The sequence below is a fragment of the Diceros bicornis genome, chromosome 13 (assembly GCF_020826845.1).
Source record: "Diceros bicornis minor isolate mBicDic1 chromosome 13, mDicBic1.mat.cur, whole genome shotgun sequence".
In the NCBI taxonomy this organism is placed as follows: Eukaryota; Metazoa; Chordata; class Mammalia; order Perissodactyla; family Rhinocerotidae; genus Diceros; species Diceros bicornis.
In genome coordinates this window covers 20,585,740-20,609,095 of record NC_080752.1, presented here as the reverse complement: position 1 = coordinate 20,609,095, position 23,356 = coordinate 20,585,740, and the positions used below count along the sequence as shown (strand labels likewise).

The following is a 23,356-nucleotide window of genomic DNA, read 5'->3' as shown; positions in this document are numbered from 1 at the left end:
AATTTTAATATATGGTATTTTAATTTTCATTCAGTTCAAAATACTTTATAATTTCCCTTTGATTTCTTCTTTGACCCATGAATTACTCACAAATGTAAAGAGTGTTGGGTATTATTCCCTCTGATCCTTTTGGAGGGTTCTTTCCCCACTCTCAGATAGCTTCCTCTCATGTGTGCACTGACCAAAACCTTGTGCAGATCTTCAAAGTCCTCTCTCTCCATGTGGCTCTTCCCTCTCCAGTACTCTGTCCTGTGAATTCTATCTGCCCTGGTATCTCTGAACTCTTAGCATAATCTCCTCAACTTGTGGGGTCTTCCAGGCTCTGCCTGGGTTCCTTCCTCATACCACAGCCTAAAAACTCTCTCAAGATAGTAAACTGGGGCAGTTGTAGGGCTCACTTCATTCCTGTCTTTCAGGGATCACTGTCCTTCATTTCCAGATGTCCAGTGTCTTGAAAATCACTATTTCACATATTTTATTGTCTTTTTGGTTGTTTCAGGTGGGAGAGTAAATCCACTTCCTCTTATCCATCTTGGCTGGAATCAGAAGTTAAGCTAGCTGGCTTTTATTCACTGTATTCATTTATGTCATTCACTATATAAACTGTTTGATTTGTTGTTTTTGTGTGTAGTTTTTCTGCTATTTAGGATGGTTTGTATTTCTGTCCTCATGGTTACCATTTTAATTATATCTTTCTATAATATCTATAGTTCTTTCTACTTTTTGGACAGTATCTATTAGTTCATTACTGTAAGCAATGACACAATTAGTGTGCTTGTCTCCCTCTTCCTCCTCTTCTTAACAAACCAATTTCAGTCAATAGCATTATCTTGCTTAGTGTGTATGTTTGCATAGATACTTGTGTAATTAAGTTTATATTTCTATTACTTTAGTCCTCAGCTGTTACCCCCATTCTTATAATATCTTCAGTATAATCTCTCCGATAGGATAATGAGGAAAATGTTGACTCAGACATATTTGCATTGGAAGTCCCAAAAGCATCAGTTTAGGATACAGAGACATGCATCTGAGCCCTGGCTCCCCTAATTACCAGCTCTATTGTGACCTTGGGGTAGCTGCTTAACCTGTTAAACATCAGTTTCCTATTCTTTAAGATTGGATGATAATATCTACCTTTAAAGGTGGTGATGAGACTTAAACAATATAATATATGTAAAATGCTTAGCATAAAGCCTGATGCATATAAAGCATTTAGAAAATGTTAGTCATTGTTATTAATAATAACAGTAAAAATCAACAAGCAAACATCTATGTAGTACATACCACACAGCAGGTACTGTGCTAGCTGCCTTATACTTATTATTTCATTTAATCTTTACAATGAATCTGTGGCAAAGGCATTGACTTCATATTATAGATGAAGGAGGGAGACATAAGCAGTCAAGAATATAATCAAAGTCACCCAGTGCATAAGTGACAGTGGTGAAATTAAGACCCAAATATTCTGATGTCAAGTTCAGAGCTCTGACCACTACTCCACAGTTGCCTTTATGATCCTGAACTCTGCCCTGCTAATGAAAGCACACATGCACACACATACACACACACACACACGCACACACACACACATGCTCTCACTTTAGTCTGAGAACAAACTTTGCCTTACAGCTCAGTACACAGACAGGATACACCTGGACGAATATAATTTGCCTGTTTTTCCAAACTCTAGGTTCAGAGTCTGGCTTGCAGACAAGGTACAGATGGAAATCTTCCTGGCCTCAGGCCAAGAAGAGGAGAAAGTGTGGCAAAGGCTCGACCCATGGCCTGCACAGCACTGAGTAAACTCGTCTTAGACTGATACTTGGAGATAGCTGGAGGAATTGTGCCATTGACACCCACTGGCCTGTCTAGCACTTTACAAAGTTCTTCAGCACCCATGCCCTCTTGGACTTTTCACAGCAGTATTATAGCTGAGGAAATGGAGGCTCAGAAAGGTTAACACCTTGCCCAAGGCCCCACGGCTAATTGGTGATAGGGCCTAGACAACAATCCTAGATCTCCTAAACACTTACCCAGTGCTTTTCTCAGGATATGTTTTTGACGTCATGGATGGCTTTTACCCTTTCATAGTTCTGTTGGGGGCATGACTGTACCCCATACATGTGTAAGAGGAGAATCAATATTTAACTGGACATGTCCTGTCCGCAGCACTATACTGTGAGCTGCAACAGATAAAAAGACACAAAAGTGGTCCTTGTTCTCAATATTCATTCATTCATTCACTTATTCATTCATTCTAAGAGTTATTCATTCATTCCTTCATTCTAAGAGTTCACTAGGTGCCAGGTTCTATTAGGAGCTGGGGAATACTCCTCAAGGGGCTCACTGTGTAATCAAGGAGATAGATGCAAAATTCAACTGCTCCAAATCAGTGGGAGAAGCTAAAATAAGAGTGTTTTGGGTGTGATGAGCATACCACTGACAGTACTTCACTTTGCCTGTGGGATCCAGGACGGTGTCCCCGAAAGGAGCTGAGTGTGGAAGGATCCATAGGAGTGGAGGGAGAGGGATCTGACACTGACAGGCAGGAGAGAGCACGTTGCATTCAGAGGACCACAAGTAGTTCCACGTGGCTGAGGCCAGCGAGGGCTGGGAGCAAGCTGAGAGCTGGGCTGTGGTCATGCGGAAGGAGGAGTTTAGACTTTCTCCTGCAGATGATGGAAAGACATTCTAAAACGTAAGCAGAAGAGCAGTAATATGATCAGATTTGACTAGAAATCTCACTGTGGCACAGGTGGGAAGAAGGGACTATCAGGGAGTGGTACCACGGAATAGTCTGGGCAAGGTCAAGGCCCACACTGGGGGGTGCGTTGGGAATGGGAGGATTGCTCTGGCTAACCTCTATTCACATTTTAAGGCTCAACACAGACAGCAGCTTAAAGAAAGCCCTTCAGTCTGGTGAGAAGCTCCTCTCTGGCACCTGAAATCTTTCCCCCATGCCCTTAAGCAGAGGCAGAGTTCAGTTGTGGTTAAAAGCAACGGCTTTGAAGATGGCTTTTTAAGCCATTGCATCCTGCCTCCACTGCTAACTAGCTGTGTGCCCTTGGACAAGTTGCTTACTCACTCTGTTCCTCCAGTTTCCTTATCTATGAAGTAAGATAATAATAGTACCTATCTCTTGGGGTCACTGGGATGATTAAATGATTTAGTGTGTTTAAAGTACTTCGTGTCTGGCAGGGACTAAGTGTGCAATCAAAGTGGGCTTTTCTTATCCTCACACACATTCACTGCAGGAAAGTTGTGTGTTTCTGAGTGCACCCAGCCAGTTAGGGAGCTCCTTGGGGACAGGTCTTCATGTCAGGCAGAGTCTGGAGCAGAGCATGCTCTCTATGAATACTGTTGAATGGACTGGAGAGGATGCTGAAGATAAAGAGATATCTGGGAGCTAACTCATGCATGACTGGCGGGTTGACTGGACATTAGGGAGAGGGTTAATGAGGAGAATAAAATCATCCCCAGGTTCTGAGCTGGGACGGGAAGGTGGTGGTGATGCCTTGGCTGAGATGGGGAGTTTCAGAGAAGGAGCTGGTTCAGAGGGATAAGTGGCTGACACTCCCAAGATCAAATCTATAGGAACTGAAGAAGCTGAGGTCTGAGCCAGGTCTGTGTGAGTTTATGTTCCATGAACAGTTCACACACCTGCACGTCCGTGCCCAGCACAGACCTGATGCCATAGGTATTGAACAACATATATCAGAGGGGCCGGTGAACGCTTGAGTGAATGGGTTTCTTTGTAGATGTCAGAGCATCATGGTTGCTTTTCTTTTCAATGAGAAATAGAGGTCTGTGGAGGTGAAAAAAAAAAAAGAGAGAGAGATAAGAAAAGAAAGTCACCATGAAAGACTAAAGAAGGAAGAACTAGTAACTAATATTTCAAGTGAATGAATATGAGAGGCCATCTTCCTTCTTTTTCCCTTTTCCTGACACATCAGGACGTTTTTTATGATCTCCAGCTTCATAACATACTCTTGCCAACTGCTAGGAAGGATGACTCAAACTACCCACCGGGAAGTTTTGCAAAGTCCAAGCCAAAAAAAAAAACTAAGAAAAAGAGTGATATCAAGAGATCTAGGAACATAGGAAAATACCTGTGATGGGGAACCGGTCACGCAGGCTCCCCTACATCGGATTCCAATTTCAATCACCGCCTCCTCAGGAGCAGGTTTCCCAGCTCAAGCAGCTTGTGAGACCGGCGTCCGAGTATTAGGGCAGAAGGAATTGTTTGCATAGTTCCTATTTGAAATTGATAAGCTCTCCTTTAGTACAAGCCCGGGTAGTACAGTAGTAATAACAATTATTGTAATAATGCCTACAATTTATTGAATGTTTACTACTTCCAGAAACTTGTGAATGCTCTACAGATGCCATGGCATTTAAACCCCATCAAATCCTACAAGAAACATAGTTATCCCCATTTGAAAGTTGGGGAAACTGACTCAGAGAGATGAAGTAATCTGACCAAGGTCACTCAGCAACTGGGGAATCGGGATCCCACCCCAGCTTGCCTGACTCCAAAGCCCATGCCGTAGACCTACTCCATGCACAGTTTTTCTCCTGCCTCCTTTGAATTCAGGGCTGTGCATAATCTAACTTCACCCATGTAAGCCTTGTTGAGGCATGGAGCTCACCTTCTAACTCCAGGAAGGACAAGACAAGAGTGTCAAATGCCCTTCATCAGTCCAAAAGAATTAGAGGGGTGTCGTGCCGGGAGCAAGACACATGGATTCAGAGAACTGGGACCAAATACCTGCTTTGCCGTGAGGCTTCTGTTGGATCACTTGCATTCTTTGGGCCTCTGTTAGTTTCTTACTTTTCACACACCACCCCCCAACACACACACACTTTGGAATATGAAATGAAAGACAGTTTATCTAAATGATCTCTCAAAGCTTTTAGAAAACGGATTTTTTTTTTCCTGAGGAAGATTGGCCCTGGGCTAACACCCATGCTCATCTTCCTCTACTTTATATGTGACACACCACACAGCATGGCTTGATAAGCAGTGCATAGGTCTACGCCTGGGATCCTAACCTGCGAACCCCGGGCCTCCAAAGCAGAGCGCACAAACTTAATCACTACGCCATGGGGCCGGCCCCTTAGAAAACGGATTTTTTTATTTCAACGTTTGTATCTTTTCTAATAAAAACTTCTCTAGTTAAAAAGTAATACATACTTACAAAGAAAAGCCATACTCCCGTGCAAGAAAGAGTAATAGATACTTGTTTAAGAAGGATAGAGAAGAGCGGAAAGAAAAAAGTCTGATTCTTTTTAGTGCTAATGGAGTCACTATCCAAATTCTGAATTTAAAGGACTATCAAAGAGGCTTGCTACAGCTTTAACATTTAACAACAACAATAAAAAATCATGTTTGGGCACTTTTTGTCATTTTCCTAAACATTTCTTGACTTTTCTTTTGAAGATTTTTGTATATCATATCTCCTTTTCAGTGTTCATGTATAAAGATTTAAAAAGTTCCTTTGAAGCCTTTTTTATTCTTTTGATGACTGAAAATAAAATAAAGCAAAACAAAAACCTGTTGGGAAACTTCTTTTTCCAAAATAATTCATTCCACCATCTCTTACTAAGAACCTACTGTGTCCAGGACTGGTGCAAGGAGATACCCAGGATGCGGCGGGGTCCTCGGTGAGAAGGCCCAACACCTGGTGGGAGAAAGTGTGAATGAAGTTTAAGTACCCAGCGCCGTGGGAGTGTGCAGGTGGAGATATTAATTCTGTCAAAGACAAGCGGACAAAGCTGGGTCTGGAAGAGTCGACTAGTGTCGACAGATGGCAAAGTCTTAGAAAGGCAACCCCCTAGACAAGCTCTTGTTTGGTTATCTGGTGCTAGAGTGACATGTAATTTATCTTCCACACTGGGGAACTTGATAATGAAAGGGGAACTACTGATAATTACGTCAGGACATGGGGTGAAAACCAGAACTTCCTGGCCAAACAAGATCATATGGTCACCTTACTTCATGCTAACATTTTGTCATTGTGAAGAATGGGGCTCAGAATCTCCTTCCACGCACATCGAAACCTGTGATGAAGATGGCATGTTCAAATGCCCCAGGGGAGGCTTCCCTACCCGCCTGACTTCCTGAACAAGCTGTGGAGGTTCCCCCAACAATGCCTTTCAGTCCTGTTGTTGCGATCTAGCATAACATCCACAGAGCAAACCTATGGTTCAAACTTGGGAGCACATTTTGTATCATCCTTTAGTTTCATAGCAATGGAAGATTTTCCAAATCACATTGATATTCAGCCTTATGAGTTCTGGTTTTTCCACAGTGCTTTGGGGACCCACTCAATGCCCTAACTCTCAATGTTTCCACTTGATGTTCCTTGATTTGTTTGTGTGCTGAGTTGCAATTCCAAAGAGGCAGCAAAGATTCTCTCTTTGCAGGGACTATTTGGAAAAGTCTTGGGAGCGAAAGAGGAAGTCCAACACATTTTAAAACAGGATTGTTGTCATCTAGATGTGACATCTGTTGGTGTGCCATGGGGCAGAAGGAATGCAGTGTACAAAGGCGTGGAGGCAGGAACAGTCTTGGAGTATTCAGGGAACTGAGTGGAACTCTCTGGTTGGGGATGGGGCTAGGAATATGGTGGGAAAAGAGGCTAAAAGGGTGAGTTGGGACTAGATTGTGAAGGATGTTGAATGCCACCCTAAGGAGTTTGGACTTCACCCTGGGAATGATGAGTCTCTGGAGCTATTCAAGCAAGATACTTATTTTCTGGAAAGAGAGCAAACCAAACAAAGGCCAAGTCAGGCATCCCGGAGCCAATTTCTCCCTTCAGTTTTGCTGTCCTGATCTACTGCAAACTGTTAAGGTGTTCCCTGATCCATGCTCCTCAAACACCACCCCCAAGGGAATGGATCCCAATCAACTGGTGATTATAGACACAATTCCTGATGCTTCGAGTTCAGCCCAGTCCCCACCAAGGCTGTACTGGAATATCTGAGCATCCCCCAGCTCTTTCCCCAGGCAGGACTCTGTGGATGGGGGGCCTGGGCCAGGCCCAGACAGGTGAGAGCAGAGGCTTCTGTCTTCTGACCCCCCTGTTGTAAACTGCTCCTGAAGACTTCCTTTGGGGGAATTTATAATCTTCCTTCTCTCAAACCTCTACCAAAATCATGTCTGCCTGGAGTCCAAGTCCAAAGTCATGAAGCTAGTGTAAAAACAGCAGCTTTACTCTGTTCAGCTATTCAGGAAGCTTAATAATGGACTGGCTTGAAAGGTCGTAGGCTCCTTGTCCCCAGAGGTGTGGAACAGGCATGCCGTAGAGGGGATTCCTGCAGGCAGTAGGGAACTGGAGTCTGACAAGGGAGGCTGCTGCTCCCAGCCCAGCAGCTTACAACCTCTGAGCCTCTGCTTTCTCAGCTGTAAAATAGGGCTCATAGGAACGCCTCCTTTACAGGATTCTTGAGAAAAATAAACAGGATAATGACTGCACTTGGCCCAATGCCTGGCTCTAGTACGTGCTCAGTAAAAGCTGGCAATAATTGTGGTTAGCACGATCATTGACCAGTGGTGGAGTTGTGCATCCAGTGGTGAAGTAGTCATTTAATTCTGATTATGACCTCTAACCTGGAACATTACAAAAGAAAAAGTCCTACAGTCAGAGAAGTGCTCATTAGCACCACTGAATACTACCCTTCAAAGACCACCTGGCTGTGGGAGCCAACCTTCTCCTTTCGCAGAAGGAGAAATAAATTCAGAAAGCGGAAGAGACAGGCCCAAGTCCACACATTAAGTCAGAGATAGATTTGGATGAGAACTTAGGTCCCTTGACACTTACCCCATGCTTGGTCACGTTCTTTTTATGTTTCACTTTCCGTTAATAAGTAAAATTCAGAAGCTTAGTCATCATGTCTTCCTTCTTTGGATATCTGTCCCTTAGAGATTCACACAATTTTATATCTATTAACTCATTAATTCTTGCACCAACCCTGTGAGGCCGATCTTACTGTTAATTTCCATTTCATGGATAAAGTAAGTGAGGCAGGGTGAGGTTAAGTCACTTATTCAAGCCTCACAGCTATGAGCAATAAAGCCAAGACTCGAGCCCAGACAGTGGACTTCTTAGCCTTTTTAGCCTAGCACCAAACTGACCCTCCCAAAGTGGAAAAAGCATATAGCGTCTGCCTCCGAGGAGCACACTCCCAGAGGAGAGACACAGCCCACAGGGTGTGCAGTCACGTGCCACAGGCACCGAGAGAACAACAGAGGGAGGGTTTAGTTTTACAAGGGGAGGAGGGAGAACATTAGGAAAGCTGCCTGGAAGAGGTGACCTTTATCCAGTGTCTGGAGCCAACGCGTGTCCTCCAAGTTGATGAGAGCAGGGCATTCCCTGTAGGTGGAGGCACCTTTGCTGAGGAAGGCGGGTGCGGCTCCAGCGGCACCGTGAGGGAGGCAGGCCCGGACACCAGCGCTAACGCAATGTGTGATGTGGGAGGGTCACTTCATCTCCAGGAGCCTCAGTTTCCCCATCTTAGAAGAGGATGCTAATGCCTGGCTTATGAAGCTGTTCAAATATCAAATGAATCATGTGTACACACACTCCCCAGCCCAGTGTTATTCCTCTTTCTTTATCTACCTCTCATAAAACTATTTCCTTCAGTAAAAAATTTTAATTGAGCCTATTTTTCTACACTTACGCTCACAGCAGCATTAGTAATAATCTTGAGTGCCATTCTTAGTCATTCGTAATAACAATATAATTAATAACAATGTTAATTGCCATTGATTGAGGGCACTAAAGTGCTTGATATATGTAATCTATATTTATCCAAGCTACTCCCCAGAACACATCTTAAGAATAGGTCCCATTATCCCCATTTTATAGATGAGGATAATGAGGCTCAGAGAGATTAAGAAACTTACACAAAGGTCAGGCTAGGAAGTGGCAGGGCTGGTATTCAGACCCAGGTCTGCCTGGCCAGAGAAATGTCCGACAGACAGAGACCCTCCTGTGTTTGGAGTTCGAGTTGCTGTTGGCAATGTCCCTCAGCTTCTCTCTCAGAAAGAAAACAAACACTCGAAGAGGTTGACTAACACGTGGGAACAGGAGGCCCCAGGGAGGGAGGGAAGAGGCCTGCTGAGGCAGGAAGATCCGTCTGTCTTTGCGGCCCCTCAGCCTCATGCCCTGCCTGGATGTCCCGGAGAGAGCCTGACCTGCTCTGGAACCCTGAGCCCCGAGGTCGCGGGTCCTGGGGGTCAGCGCGCGCCTCCCCGGGTTCACAGGGCTGGGGAGCCGGGAGCCGCGCCCGCCCGCGGAGACGGCCAGACTGTCCGGAGGCCGCCCCGGACCCGCCTGGGCCCACGTGGGTGGCTCCCAGGCAGCAGGGAGTTAATCTGCTATCTGTTGGGAAGGCTTCCAGAACCCTCCTTCCTGCCCGTGTTTGCTCAGGGCCGGGCTTTTCAGAAACTGAAACCAGCAGGACGCCTGCCCGCCAGCCCTCCCGGGATCCTGCCTGGTTTACCTTCTATGGGGAGGACGGCCGGGCTGGGCGGGGCGGCCAGCGTGGCGCGGCTCCCCCTCCTCCCCCGGGCCACCCGAGGCTGGGAGAAGCGGCCTGGGGAAGCACCCCGGGGAAGGACAGGGGCTGACCGCCTGGGGGTGGGGGGTCCTTGAATCCTGGCCCTGCCCCTTTCTGCCTCTGAGACAGGGTCAACCACCAAGCCTCTGAATTTGGATTTCTTTCGCTGTAACATGGGGATAAATAATGTCTAGCCTTTGGATTCAGGAACACGTGTAGAGTACCTGACACGTCAGAAGTGCTCAATATATGGTCGCTGTATTGGTGTACTTGTTACAGTGGCTTGGGAAGCCTGCCTTGTGAGGTAGGAAGCTCCCACCACTCAGTGTTCAAGCACAAGCTGAATGATCTGGAAAAAAAGAAAATATTGGAACAAGAAGGGATGCCGAGATACTCATCTGATCACTTCTGCATCACCCGGGAAGCTCAAGCCATGTCAGAGCCACTGAAGCAAAACCACGGAAGGCAGTTCTTTTAAAAGTATAGCTTCATTTTGTAAACCCTGGATATAGGCCAATAATCCCCACATTTTTCATCTTCAAAAGACCCATATGTTATTTCCTCCTACCCCATCGATTGCACACTATGAAATATTTTGTTGACCAAACTAGATTTGTTAACTCACAAATTAATTTATTTACTCTCTACATAAATTAGTAACCAAAGACCCCCAGTTCATTCAATAAATATTCACTCAACAAATATTTATTAACTACTATGTGCCAGGCATTGTGCTGGGTACTGGGATGATGGAGAAGAAGGTGTACAAGAGCTCTGTCCTCATGGGCTTTCGAGTCTGGGAAGGGAATGCAGAAAATGAACAAGGATTCCAAGACTGACATTGAAGCCAAGAGAATCCGGCTGAGCATCAGACACCCATATTTCTACAGTGAGCAGATGTAGTTCCAGTTAAAAACAAAGTTGATGCATTGTTTCCGTATGCGGCCTCATCATAGAGAAAGGTAGATATCCCTCTTCAACACACACACACACCACGGCATATTACTTTCACAGATCCCAAGAGGTCCAGGGTCCTTGGGTCAAGAACATCTAAGGCCTTGTGAAGAAAGGAAGCCCTTTCGGACCGTATTCCTGCTTATGTGGCCAGTCTTACCTCCTGCCACGCCCAGGAAGAACTACTGGCAGGCGCCCCCAGACACTCAGAGCAGAGTGGCTAAGAGAGTGGGCTCTGAGTCAGGTTGCCTGGGGTTAAACTCCGGCTCCGTTCCTTACTTTACTGTGTGATCATAGGTGCATAGGCAAGACCTCTGTGTGCCCATGTTTCCTCTTCTGCACAGCGGTCTGACTAGCAGGACCTACTTCACTGAGTTATGGTGGGAATTACAGAGACGGTACTGAGAGCAGGTGGTAGGCACTCAGTATCTGAGCTGTTATTACACTCCATCGCTCTCTGCCTTGAATGTTCTCTCTGCCTGGAGCACCCCTCCCTTTCTCTAAGTTATTAGTGCAGTGTCCTCTCTAGAGCCTTCCTTGCTTTACTTCACCAAACAATTTGATGCTTTTCCCTCTAAGTTGCTGTGGCTCTTTTTATATACCTCTTCCAGCACCTCTCCTACTGCAGTCCTGTTTCTTATTGTTGATAAGTGTTTTCCTTCCTCACTGGATTACGAGTTCTTGAAGAGCAGGGACCACATTTTATGCATCTTTTCATCTCTAGCGACAAGACAGTCCCTGGGACAGACTAGGTACTTCCACTATCTGTTGATTTAATGAATGGATGGATGATGGATGGGTAAAGTGACATGCCCAGGATCACAGAGTTGAAAGCCAGAGTCTGCATTTACTTTACGTTGGGAAAATTGCTTTTCTGAGCTTCTGGTTTCTCATCTGGAAAACAGATCTGATAATAGTGGTACCTAGGTCTCGGGGTTGGGAGGTTTAAACGAGGTCCCTGTAAGGACAGTGTTCAAGAGTTAGAGCCCTAGAACCAGATTGTTTGGGTCAGGTCCCAACTCCACCACTCAGGAGCTGTATGATCTTGGACAAGTTCTTAACCTTGCTGTGCCTAGAGAAGGCAGATCTTAAACCAAAAAAGAACACATCATTATTAATGGGCTGTTCAGAGAATTAAAAGAGATATGCTTTGTAAAGTCCCCGGTGACTGGCACAGAGTAGGTATTCAGTAAATAGATATTGGTTCCCTCCCCCACCGTCTCCAAATCTGTAGGTGCTGGACCCTGAATGCCCGAAACAGCTGTTCAAATGCCACACTTTGCTCTCAGTGACTAATGTCCCTTAAGCCAAGGTTGGAAAGCCAACTCCAGAACCAAGCTTACATTTGAGTGCTGAATTAGATGCAGGGAATGTGGCTGACTGGTTTATTTAATTAACGAGGGAACTTTTGAAAAAGGGCAGTTTAAAATCAACAAACATGCCAAGGAAATTGAAAAGCAAGAGCTAACCCACAATTTCATATGTCACTGGAATAGTCCCTTATCTAAAGGCATGAATAATGCCATCATCCAAACCCCAGTTAATGTTTTATAAACTGTAAGAGCAGTGATCAGAATTGTTTTTGGAGCAAATTAACCAATTAATCAGTGCACTACCTTGTAACAATTCTTGAATTTCCTATGACTTTATCACAATATATTCTAATAAACTTATTATTCAAAATCTCCAGTGGCCACATGTCTGTTACTAAGCCAAAGGGTATGGAAGAGAAAGAAGGTATTTCATTTTGGACCTAGAATGTCCTCACACCCCCACAGGAATCCCCCAAACCTTCTCTTTTCGGGGGATTTGGAAGAGGCTGAAATGAGGATGCCGGGCCCTGGGAGCGGGTTTGTCAGTGGCTCACCCAGCAAGCATTTGGCCCTTCAGTTGAGAGAGGAAATCGGAGAGGGCAAGGGCCTGGCGGACCTGAAGGGATGAGCTGCACAGTGGGGGCCGGGGTGGGGGTGGGGAGCAGGAAGCAGGGCGTGTGTCTGAATTTCTGAAGAAAAGAGAGAATTGCAGCTGTTAGTTTTAACCTTATGCCTCCAAGGATTGGGAAGAAAGTAGGGCTGGGGGATAGGGTACTCCACTTCCTATTTCCCAAACAAACTCCACCTGCATCTTCCACCTTAATCTTTCTTAACCTAACGTCTACCTGCACATACCTTGAGCCAGGTCAGACACCTGTTCCCAATCTCTCTAACTTTGGAAAGAATCTCTCTTCTTCCCCATGTGCTTGAGGAAATTTGTGCCCCGTTTTAAGACTTCTCAAAGAGTTCTTTAACTATATCCCTCCTTCATTCCTCTCTCCCCTCTTATCTTCCTCTTTTTTAATAGCTTTATGGAGGTATAATTGGCATACAGTAAAATGAATGTATTTGAAGTGCACCATTCGATATGTACAGACCTGTGAAACAATCGCCATCACCCTAGAAGTTTCCCTGGGCCTCCTTGCCCTCTTTGCTCCTGCCTCCCTTCTCCAAACAACCACCCATCCTCTCTCTGTCGCTGTAGACCAGTTTGCATTTTCTAAAGTTTTATTTAAATGGAATGATATAGTATATACTTTTTTTTTTGACTGGTTTCATTTACTGAGCACAATTATATTAAGACTCATCCATTCGACCTACACTCTCCTTGAAATGTGGGCTTCCCTGGGGAGAAGTGGGGCTCACCCAGGACACAGAGCTGGATGCTAGGCACAAAGGAAGACCTCTGGTGGAGGACGCTGTGGTGTGGTGGGCAGACGTCTGGATTGGCTCCAGAATATGCGTGGATCTCAGCCCAGACTCCACCACTGACAGCTGTGCAGCCAGGAGTGAGTCACAATGCAAGCCTCAGTTTCCTCATTTTTAAATTGGGAGCGATGATGCCCCTCCCTTCTCTCCGGAGAATTCTGTGAGACTCCACTGAGCCAGGAGATAAAGTGCTCTGTAAACTGTGAAAGGTCAGTCCTGGGCAAGGGATTAGGCCTGGATCAAGCCAGCAGCACGTTGGGAATGCCCTAGCTCCCAGCGCTATTTAAAGGCCACCTTGTCATCCAGGGAGGCTGCGGGGATTGGCGATTCTCTGCAGAAATGGCCAATAAGGGCTAGGCCTGGTGGCCTTTAATCCTGGTCCAGTCACCAAAATGTCAAGGATTCTTTTCCCTCAACCCCCTCCCTTCCTCTGCATGGACTGTGTTTATTTACAAGGTCTCCCTCCCTCCAGAGGGCCGCCTGTGACCGGAGCATTCCTTCTGGCCTGGAGCTGGCTAACAAGGGCAGCCCATCCAAGGACGGCAGGAAGAGGAACTGATTGGAGGATGAGGGGTAGAAGGGGAGCCCACCAGGCCTGGCAGAGGTGTCCTCTGGCCACGACTGACACAGAGGGGACAAGACAGGAAGGGAGAAAAGGAAATAGTTGTCTCCCGTTTAAAACTGAGTTGACCTATAGACTCGTACCAGGTTTGAGGAAACTTTCTATCTCCCCTGATGAATTGAATTTCTTATTTGCTGTTGCTTAGTAAAGAGAGGTGAGATGAACTGAAGGACCCAGAGGAGAAAAGTCAAGGCCTCATCCATCACTCATTCCCTCTCTGGGCTTCATTAGTGCTACCATTTGTTGAACACCTCCCTTGTATCAGGCACTACACTGCATTTCTGTAGGCTTTTTAAGTGTAACCCTCAAAGCTATACTGAGAGGTGAATAGTCTTCCTCTCATTTTACAGTTGATGAAGGTCAAGTAATATGTCTGAGGTCACCTAGGATTTGAGCCAAAATTTGAACTCAGTGCTGACAGCAGAATCCATGTTCTTTTGAGAGCTTGAGGACAGCAATTCTCAAGGAATGAACTTAATAATAAATTATTTCCTGGTCATGTTCTGTGACAAGAAGGCTCTGTGACCAATTTAATATGAGGAATGCTTCTTACAGTGTCTCTATCACAAAAACCACTGTGCACTTTTGTGTCTAGAAGGTTCTGAGAAGTCTTGGAGTAAAGGAACTCAACTTTTTTTCAATCAAGAATTTCCCATGTTAAACTGATCACCGATCTTTTTTTCCTGTACCATCTATTCATATTCCAAGGAATAAGTGCTCCTCAGAGCACTGACTGGAAACCACGGCTGACTCAGAGCTGGAGGGTTACGGAATCTGTCCATCTCATGTAAGAAGTCCATCACCAATGCCTGTTGTTAACATCTCCAGAGATGAGAGGATTATTACCTGGTGACACAGCCTGCTCCATTGTTGCTCAAACGCAGTGGTTAGAATAGCGCTGCCCAACAGAAAGATATTGCAAGCCACGTGTATGATTCTAAATTTTTTAGAAGCCACGGGAGAAAAGTAAAAGGGAACAGGCAAAATTAATTTTACTAATATATATTAATTAACCCAATGGATCTAAAAATATCATTTCAACATGGAATCAATAAAAAAATGATAATTGAGATAGTTTACATACTTTTTAATTTAAGTCTTTCAAATCCAGACTAGCCACATTTCAAGTGCTCAGTAGCTACATTTGGCTCGCATCTACCAAACTGAACAGCACGGTGTTAGAAGACTCTTCTGTAGGCTGTGCTAAGCTTTTCCCATCTGGGCATCTCCCCCATGGTCCTTGGGTTTAAGGGCACCGTCTGTGGTTGGATAACTCAGCCCCGCGCTGGGGATGAGCTCTGTTTGGCTCTGTCCTTGCACATGCGCATCAAGCATCCCCCATCACGGGGCTCAGCCCTCTGGTAGTGACCTGCTGACATCTGTCTCCCCCTTGCAAAGGGCTTTCCAAACTTTAAAGTGCTGTCTCAGTGAAAGGCCTCATTCTCCTAACTCCTAACTCCTAGTGGGGCAGGCTTAGAGCAACCCACGATTTTTAGTGGTCTTATCACACTGTTATTTTATACTGAACCTATAGGTAGTTGCTAATACAACATCCAGCCTGGGGCAACTCCTTTCTGCTCCCTGGGCCTCAGTTTACCCATCTGTCAAATAACAGATTTGAGTTTTCTGTGATTCAGACTCTTTCTGCCTCTTCTTATCCATACCTCTCCTTCCACCTACCTAATAAATTTCCCTTTAAACTAAATCTTAAGAGTAGAATTCAGGAAGTAGTTACAGCCTCCCATACACCATAATAATAATAATAATAGTACTGTGCTAAAAGCCTTGTATGTAGCATCTCATTTAATCCTCTCCACCCCTGAGTGACGTAAGCACTGTAATTATTCCCTTTCATAACTGTGGAAACTGAGGCATTAATCTGTTGAGCCATTGGTCACACACCTAGTAAGGGGCACAGCCGGAGAGTCCAGCTTGGGGGCCGTCTCCTGGTGTCTGGTCCCCGGGTGTGAATGCAGGTCCAGTCCTTGGACTTGAGCTAGGCCCAGGGCTCAGATTACTAAAGAGGGAACAGATTACTAAACAGAGAAGCTGCTTTATGCTTTTTGTTGTTGCTAAAACCCACAGAGCGTCCTCCTTCTGTTTTGCAGAGGAAGGAAATATTGTTATACTTTCCTCGCTAAGGAAATCCTCCTCTTCACAAGTCGACTTTCTTCCCACCCCCTGACCTTTCAGGAAGGAGGCCGAGGCCCCTGAGAAGGCTCTGGAGGAGACCTGAGGAGCTCAGCGTGCCCTGTCTAGGGCAGGGGTATTTTTAGAGCTGGCCGACTGTTTACAAGGAAGCCAGTCCCCAGAGCCTGCCCTCTCCCTGCAGGGGAACACTGGCCGCCAGCGCCGCCCACCACCGGGCTCGCCAGCCCTCCTTCCTCCCTCCTGACTGCTCCTTAACTGTCATCTCTAGCAGCACGTGGGTCCCTGTCCCTGCTGCCCTGAGACACAGCTGAGCAGAACCGTAGCCCAGGGCCCTGACGGCCTCCCGGGAGGGCCAACCGTGGCCAGGAACTGGAAGAAAACAAGAAGTTACCATCAGTTGAGAAGATGGCCCTGGCAGCTGGCGATGGACTGGAAATCCTGTAAATGGGCGTTTCTCCCCTGAAACAGTTGCGGAGCCTCACTCTCCTGGGCCTTCCAAAAGCAAAGGCCTGAGAACCCGCAGGGGACAGGGGTGGTGGATGAAGAGGCCACAGAGCAGGGTGGGAGGCTATGAACTGGCCGTGTGCTGGATGGTCTGAACTGTGACGAGCCCCTTACCCTCTGAGCCTCCCTTTCTGCAGCTGTAGAGTGAGGAGGGCTGAGTAGTGGGGGCCTGCATTCAATGACTGAATGTCTGATCTCCTCGATGCTTAGATGAGAATTCTTAGGCCTGTCTCATGGGGGTGGCGGTGGGTATTACATGGGATAGCGGGGTGAGACCCCAGGCACACAGTGGGCATGCAATGCAGAGGCCATTGATAATGATTTCCATGTCCCCAGCGCTTCACACAGTGTCTGCACAAAGTAGATTCCCCACAAGGGATGCTTGCCTTTACTCTTGCAGCTCAGGGTTCCTTCACCTCTAAGTCTACATAAAACCTCTCCTCCAACTTTGTCCTTTTTAAAATTAAGGATTTACTCCTTCTCGCCCAGCCTTGCACCCCTGGCCCCTGTGGTTCAGAGTCTTGTAGCAGACATCAGAAGCCCCTTCTCTGAGTCACAGTCCTGGGGCGTCCTGGGCAGGCTGCACATCTGTCCCCCCACCCCACTGGCTCTTGAGACCCTGGACCTGGCCCGGGTGAGCAGTCCTCCCAGGGTCTGACCCCAAGCTAGCGGGGTCCTGGGAAGCTGGACCCAGGCAGCGCAGCTCCCACGCCAGCTTCCCCCAATGTGGGTGTGGAGATTACACAGCTTCCAGGCTCCTCAGCCGACGCACCCTTCCTCCTCTGTCCTGTGGGCAGGCTGGACTTCTCCTCCAGTGGCTGAAGGAGGTTCAGGGATTGTTATTAGAGACGCTAACTCCCCAGCACGCGTCCTCCCCCTGCCTCCTCCCCTCCCCGTCCTGTTCCAGCTTCCCACTTCCCCTCCCCAACCCTCCCCTTCCCCCTCCTCCACTTCCTCCTCCTCCTCTTCCTCATAATTATCCTCCTCCTCCTGCTCCTCCCCACAGCTGTGCTTCTGACCCAGTGACAGCCACTATATTCCTAGGGGGGATTCCCAGCAGAGGGCAGAGGGATTGACTTCTCCCTGTGGCTCGTGCCTCTCCTCCTCTCAGTCCTTCCACGAAGATGTCCTGGGGCCTCTCCCATGCCAGCCACGGGCCAAAAATTCAGAGGCCTGGCCAGGTGCTAATACCGGGGCTGGTTAGCCTGGTGGGCTGGGGCCAGGGTGGCACTGCTGGTTGGCTGGGGAAGCTGCATATTAAAAAGATGTCACCTTTGGGGCTGGCTTGGTGGCATAGCGATTAAGTGCGTGCACTCCGCTGCGGCGGCCCAGGGTTTGGATCCCAGGCGTCCACCGACGCACTGCTTGTCAAGCCATGCTGTGGCAGTGTCCCATATGAAGTGGAGGAAGACGGGCACAGATGTATGGTCAGGGCCAGTCTTCCTCAGCAAAAAGAGGAGGATTAGCATGGATGTTAGCTCAGGGCTAATCTTGCTTACCAAAAAAAAAAAGGATGTCACCTTTGACCACCTTCTCTACTGTCTCAAAGTCCTGCATTCACATTTTTTCTAGTGTCGTTTTACTGTGATATATGATGTATTACCTTAACCTTAACTAGAAGGTGCCGCTTTTGCAGAATATAATTACAGAAAGAGGTGGCCCTTCTTTTGTCCCCATCCCCTGCCCACTAGATGAAAGAAACAGCATGTTTAACGGGCAAAAGCCTGAAAGAGTAGTGGTGGCAGCCGGCTAAGGCTAACAGGCGTGGCTTCATTGCAGGGTTCGAGCAAGAGAGGATGTCAGGAGAGGAGGCTGGAGACTGGTAGAGGACAAGTCTTGCCAGGAGCAAGCACCAGAAGCCATGACCCCCTCTCACTGTGCATGTGGGCTGACTGCGTCAAGGATGTGGAGGCTGGTCTGGAGAAGGGAGAGAAGAGCAGCAGCGAGAGCTCCTGGGAAACACCAGCAATTCTTGCCCCATTGAACCTCCTTATTCCCTAGTCCTTCCTTCTAAGGCCCCCTTGACTTTACGAGCCTGAAGGATTCCCAGGGATGTTCTACCCTCTTCCTCACCCCCCTTCTCTGTCTCACTAGCTGGATGACTTCAGACAAGTCCTTTAGCCTTTCTGGCTTTATTGTCTTCATCTGTAAATCAGGCGCGCGCACGCGCACACACACACGCTCACATATGGGTACACGCACACACACCGAGGGTTGTTATGAAGCTTAAATAAATAAGGCGCTGTGGGAGGAAGCCCTTGGGAAAGCACAGGCAGTTCTCGATCTCCTTGCCCCCAGCTGCTATTCCCATTCGACGAGGGGAAATCCTCACCCGGAAAGCCGTGTTCATGCTGGCACGGGTCCCAGGGCAGGCTCCTACGGAGGCTGGTCTCTCCTTTTCCATTTCCCTTGTTGACTTCCAGTGCGACTGTTGTTGGCTCCCAGATGGACAGGCGGTTCTCCGTGACTTGCTCAGCTGCCAGGCTGTATGTTCCACCTTGGCTTCCGGGGGACAGGCCTGCTCAGACTCCACGACTATGTCAAGGACCCAGAGGGGCCCGAGGGGCCTCTGCCTGGGCCGAGGGTCTCAGGTGTCTAAAGAGAGTTGGGCAAGGGCCTCTGGGCTTAGGCCACAGCCCAGAGATAACCTGCTGCCTCTATGAGGCCTGTAAGCAAGATGAAGCAGTGAAACTGGGGAGGTGATCTGAGCCAGAAAAGAGGTCGACATGGGAGGAGAGGGACTCCCAGGAGGAGGACGGAGCTTCTGCAAAGGCAGAGAGGTGTGAGCAAGCAGGAGGGGTTTGCGGCCATGGCAGGCCCTCCACTCAAGCAGCTTAGCTGTTAATGGGTGGCACTCTTGCTCTGATCCCTCCATCCCCCCACTGCCCCATTCCCATGGATTAGCAACTTTAGAGGCTTCTAAGTCTTGTGTATCTTGGGGACCCATCTTCTCTTCTCCAGCCCTGTGGCCGCTGCCTGGAACTCACAGCTCTTCTGGTCTAGACTAATGAAAATAGCTTCCTGAGTGTTCTTCCCTCCACGTCGTCTTTCCTCCAATCCACCCATCTCACAGTTGCCAAAATAATCTTTCCGACATGCAAAGCTGATTGTGACATGTCCCTCTTCTGCTTAAATCCTTCAAGGGCTCCCCACCACCTTCTGGATCAATTCTGTAGCTTAGAACCCAGGACCCTCCATGTTCTAACCCCATCATCTACCTCTCCTGCCTCATTTCCGACCAAAACCTACACACACTCTGAGTTTTTGCCACACCAAACTTAAGTCACCCAGTGAGGCATACTGTTTCCTGCTGCCCGGTGGCCTTCCCTTTACCTGGAGCCCCCTCCACCTCTATTTCCCTGGCTAACTCCCTCCTCACTCAGAACACAGCTAAGAAGTCACCTCTTCTGGAAAGGTTCTCGTGACCCCTGCTTTGTGCTCTTGGAGCACACTGTACATATATCCCTAGCACAGAGGCTCTTAAACCATGGTCAGAATTCAGGAGCTTTGTGAACATGCATGGGGGAAAAAATACATCTTTATGTTCACCAACATCTACCTAAAATTTAATGTTTCCTTCGATTATGAATGTAGGTTCAAATCACAGTGGTATCTGTTGTACCTGTGATTTATCACCAACAGAAATCATGGAAATTTTCATATCACTTTAGAGTTATTGCAGATTATCTCACAAATTGCCTATGCTCATCGACATTTTGAAATTTCAATAGTTAATAAACCTACAGATCTGATTATTTAATGTGTAAACAGACACACAAATCATTACCAATTTAATATTTTTCTATATATTTTGGTAATTCTTTTTTTTTTTTTTTTGAGGAAAATTCACCCTGAGCTAACATTTGTTGCCAATCTTCCTCTTTTTGCTTGAGAAAGATTAGCTCTGAGTTAACACCTGTGCCAATCTTCCTCTATTTTGTATGTGGGATGCCACCACAGCATGGCTGATGAGTGCTGTAGGTCCATACCTGGGATCCAAACCCGCAAACCTAGGTTACCAAAGCACGCGGAACTTCACCACTACGCCGCCGGGCCAGCTGCCTGTTAATTCTTTTTAAAAATAGTTGACTTCCTTTGCAATCATATATGTTTTACTTTATGCATTTTAAAATGTTATTCCGAAAGAGTCACCAGACTGCCAAGGGCTTCCTGCCATGAAATAGTCATTCTTCCTTTGGTGGAAAACTGTAACCCCCTCCTCTGGAACTGTTGGTTCATCTTGTCCATCTCTGTCAACAGATTTTGAGCAACTTAAAAGCAAGAGAACTTGTTTTTACCTGCAAGGCTTAATATAGTGCATGGCACCCAAGATATTTCTAAAAATATTTTTTTGGAATGAAGAAATAAATGAAGACAAAAAGGAAGGAAAGAAAGGAAGGAGGAAGGGAGGAGGGAGTAAATTTGAAGGTTGATCTTCAAAGAATGTCTGCTATTCCTTCCATCTGGGACGCTCCCCAGATGTCTCCAGTACCTGCTGCCTTCCTTTATGTCTTTGCTCTAATGTCATCTTCTCAGTAAGATCCTCCACGGCACCGTATTTGAAGTTACAGTCCCATAACCACCGCCCAGGCACACTTTGTTCTCCCTCCCTGCTTTATCTTCTTCACACTTATCACCAGCTGACATATTATATTTTTCTGACTTTTTATTCGTTTATCGCCTGTCTCCTCGCACTAGAATATAAGCTCCATGAAGACAGGGACCTTCAACTCATTTATTCATTTCTGTATCTCTGGCACCTGAAATAGCTCTAACAGATAATAAACGTTAAGTAAATGTTTGTGGAGTGGGTGAATGAGAGCAAGCAAGTGGTGAAGACCAGTCAGTTAAATCAGTGCCCATTCTGCAGAGAGGGGGCCAAAGCTGGGAAAGTTTAAGGCCCAGGTCACAGAGGGAGTGGATCAAAGAGTGGAAGGATGTGAGTGAGCGTTGGGAAGAAGCGTGAGTTGTATGGATTGGGCATGGAAGGAAGGACCGGAACTCTAGGCCAGGAAGTTCGGTCCTAAGGCACAGTGCATATATTCAGTGGAGAGACGACAGAGCCCCAGGAAGACTGGTCTGACCCTTGAACAGCACTGAGGATCAGCATGAAGGCTCACTGGGGACATGTCTTATCTTTAGGCTACTGCTGTTTGAGCAACAGCCTGGATTTGTGAAAATCCTGCCACTCTGTCTTCTTCTGGTAAAAGCCAAAGCCTGTTCACCCTGTGAGGTCTGACAGCTCTAAGGGCCTCTGAAGGACTCAGGAACCGAAATGAGTGGGTTCCCCGGCCTCCTCACAGCTCTTGTGCAAACCTCTAGCGTAGTGCTTACCCAGCGGGGCTGGACTGTTCCCTTTCCTGTGAGCTCCTTGATAATAGCACTGCATCACAGTCTTCTCTCTTTTGTAGTGAAAGGCCAGAGCCTGACACGCGATCGGTTTTTAGTGACTACTTATTGAAGGAAAATTGTGATTAGGAAATCGCAGATGTTATAGTGATCATTAGATCAATCACGGGGGAGCGTGGTGAACTTTGACTGGGCTCCTACAGCATAGCAGGTACTGTATGGGGACCTGAGCTACAGAGCGGGGTGAAGTGGGGCCCCTGACCTCCAGGAGCTCACGGCAGAGGAGACCAATACATGAACGGACAACGACGTGGTGTGCCAAGAATTGAGGGGCTGCGCTTGGGAAGGTCTCCCGAGTCCCTGGCACTTACCAACCTGAAGTTATAGTGTTACTTAATTACTTGTTCTCTGACTGTCTTCCCACAGGAATGTAAGCTCCAATAAGGCAAGAGTTTTGTCTCCTTCCGAGCTCTACTCCCAGCAGAGTGTAGGTGCTCACTTAGGCAGTTTCTCTAAATGAGTGCATGGCTTGAGGAAGCACAGAGGGCGATGGGTGCCTAACTGGGTTTGTGGGTGGGGGTCACAGAAGACTTCTGGGAGGAAGAGGCCTTGGCCAGAAGCGTGGAGTTCCAAAACTTACACCTCCTTCTACATTCCCTATTCTCACAACTCTGTGAGGTCACAACCACTTTGTGAAGGAAGAAACATATCTCAGAGAAGGGGAATCAGCTGGGAAAGCTCGCTCAGCTGGCAGAGCAAAGCTCTCCCAAGTCTAAAGCCCATGCCTTCTCCATATAGGTCTGGACAACCATTCAAGAGGGGACTAGTGCAGAAGACAGATCGTCATCACCAACATCAACATCAATATCATCATCATCAGTATCATCACCATTGTCATCATATTTACAATAGCTAAATTGTAACAAGCACTCACTCTATGTCAGGCACCTTTCTAAGAACTCTACACTTGTTAACTCATTCTTCATAACCATCTTGTGATGGAGGTTCAATTATCGTTCTCAGTTTATAGATGAGGAAACTGAGGCACTGTTAAATAACTTTCTTGGGTCACTTTGACAGTAAAATGTCCAAGATTCACACCTGTGCAGTCTGGTCTCAGAGCCTACATCCTTCACCATTTCATATTCTGCCTCAGCAGACCATGCCCACCTCGTCCAACTCTAGGAGCCTGCTAGAGATTTCACAATTGAGCACTCTCTATGTTCCAGACTGTGCTAGATACTGTGGGGAAAGCTACAAAGAAGAAATTAATAAAGTTCCTGCCTTCAAGGTGTGACCAGCCTAGAAAGGAAGATGGATAAGAAATCCATGAAACTAAAATAGGAGACACAATGGAAGTTTCCAGAGGATAGCACATTTGAGCTGGGCCTTGTGGAAGAGGAAAAGTTAAAGGGGGAAGGGTGCTCCAGGAAGAGGCCACAGCGTGTGTCATGTGTGTCATCTCGTCCAG

General features: G+C 47.0%; 1 long non-coding RNA gene across 1 annotated transcript; it reads right to left on the bottom strand.

Moving 5' to 3' along the window:
- Positions 1-3,013: 3,013 nt before the first annotated feature.
- LOC131412421 (uncharacterized) lies at positions 3,014-6,088 on the bottom strand. Its single transcript, XR_009221768.1, has 3 exons — positions 5,555-6,088; positions 4,110-4,254; positions 3,014-3,805 (listed from the first exon to the last, which is right to left on the bottom strand). It is a non-coding gene; the product is annotated as an uncharacterized LOC131412421 (long non-coding RNA).
- Positions 6,089-23,356: the final 17,268 nt, after the last annotated feature.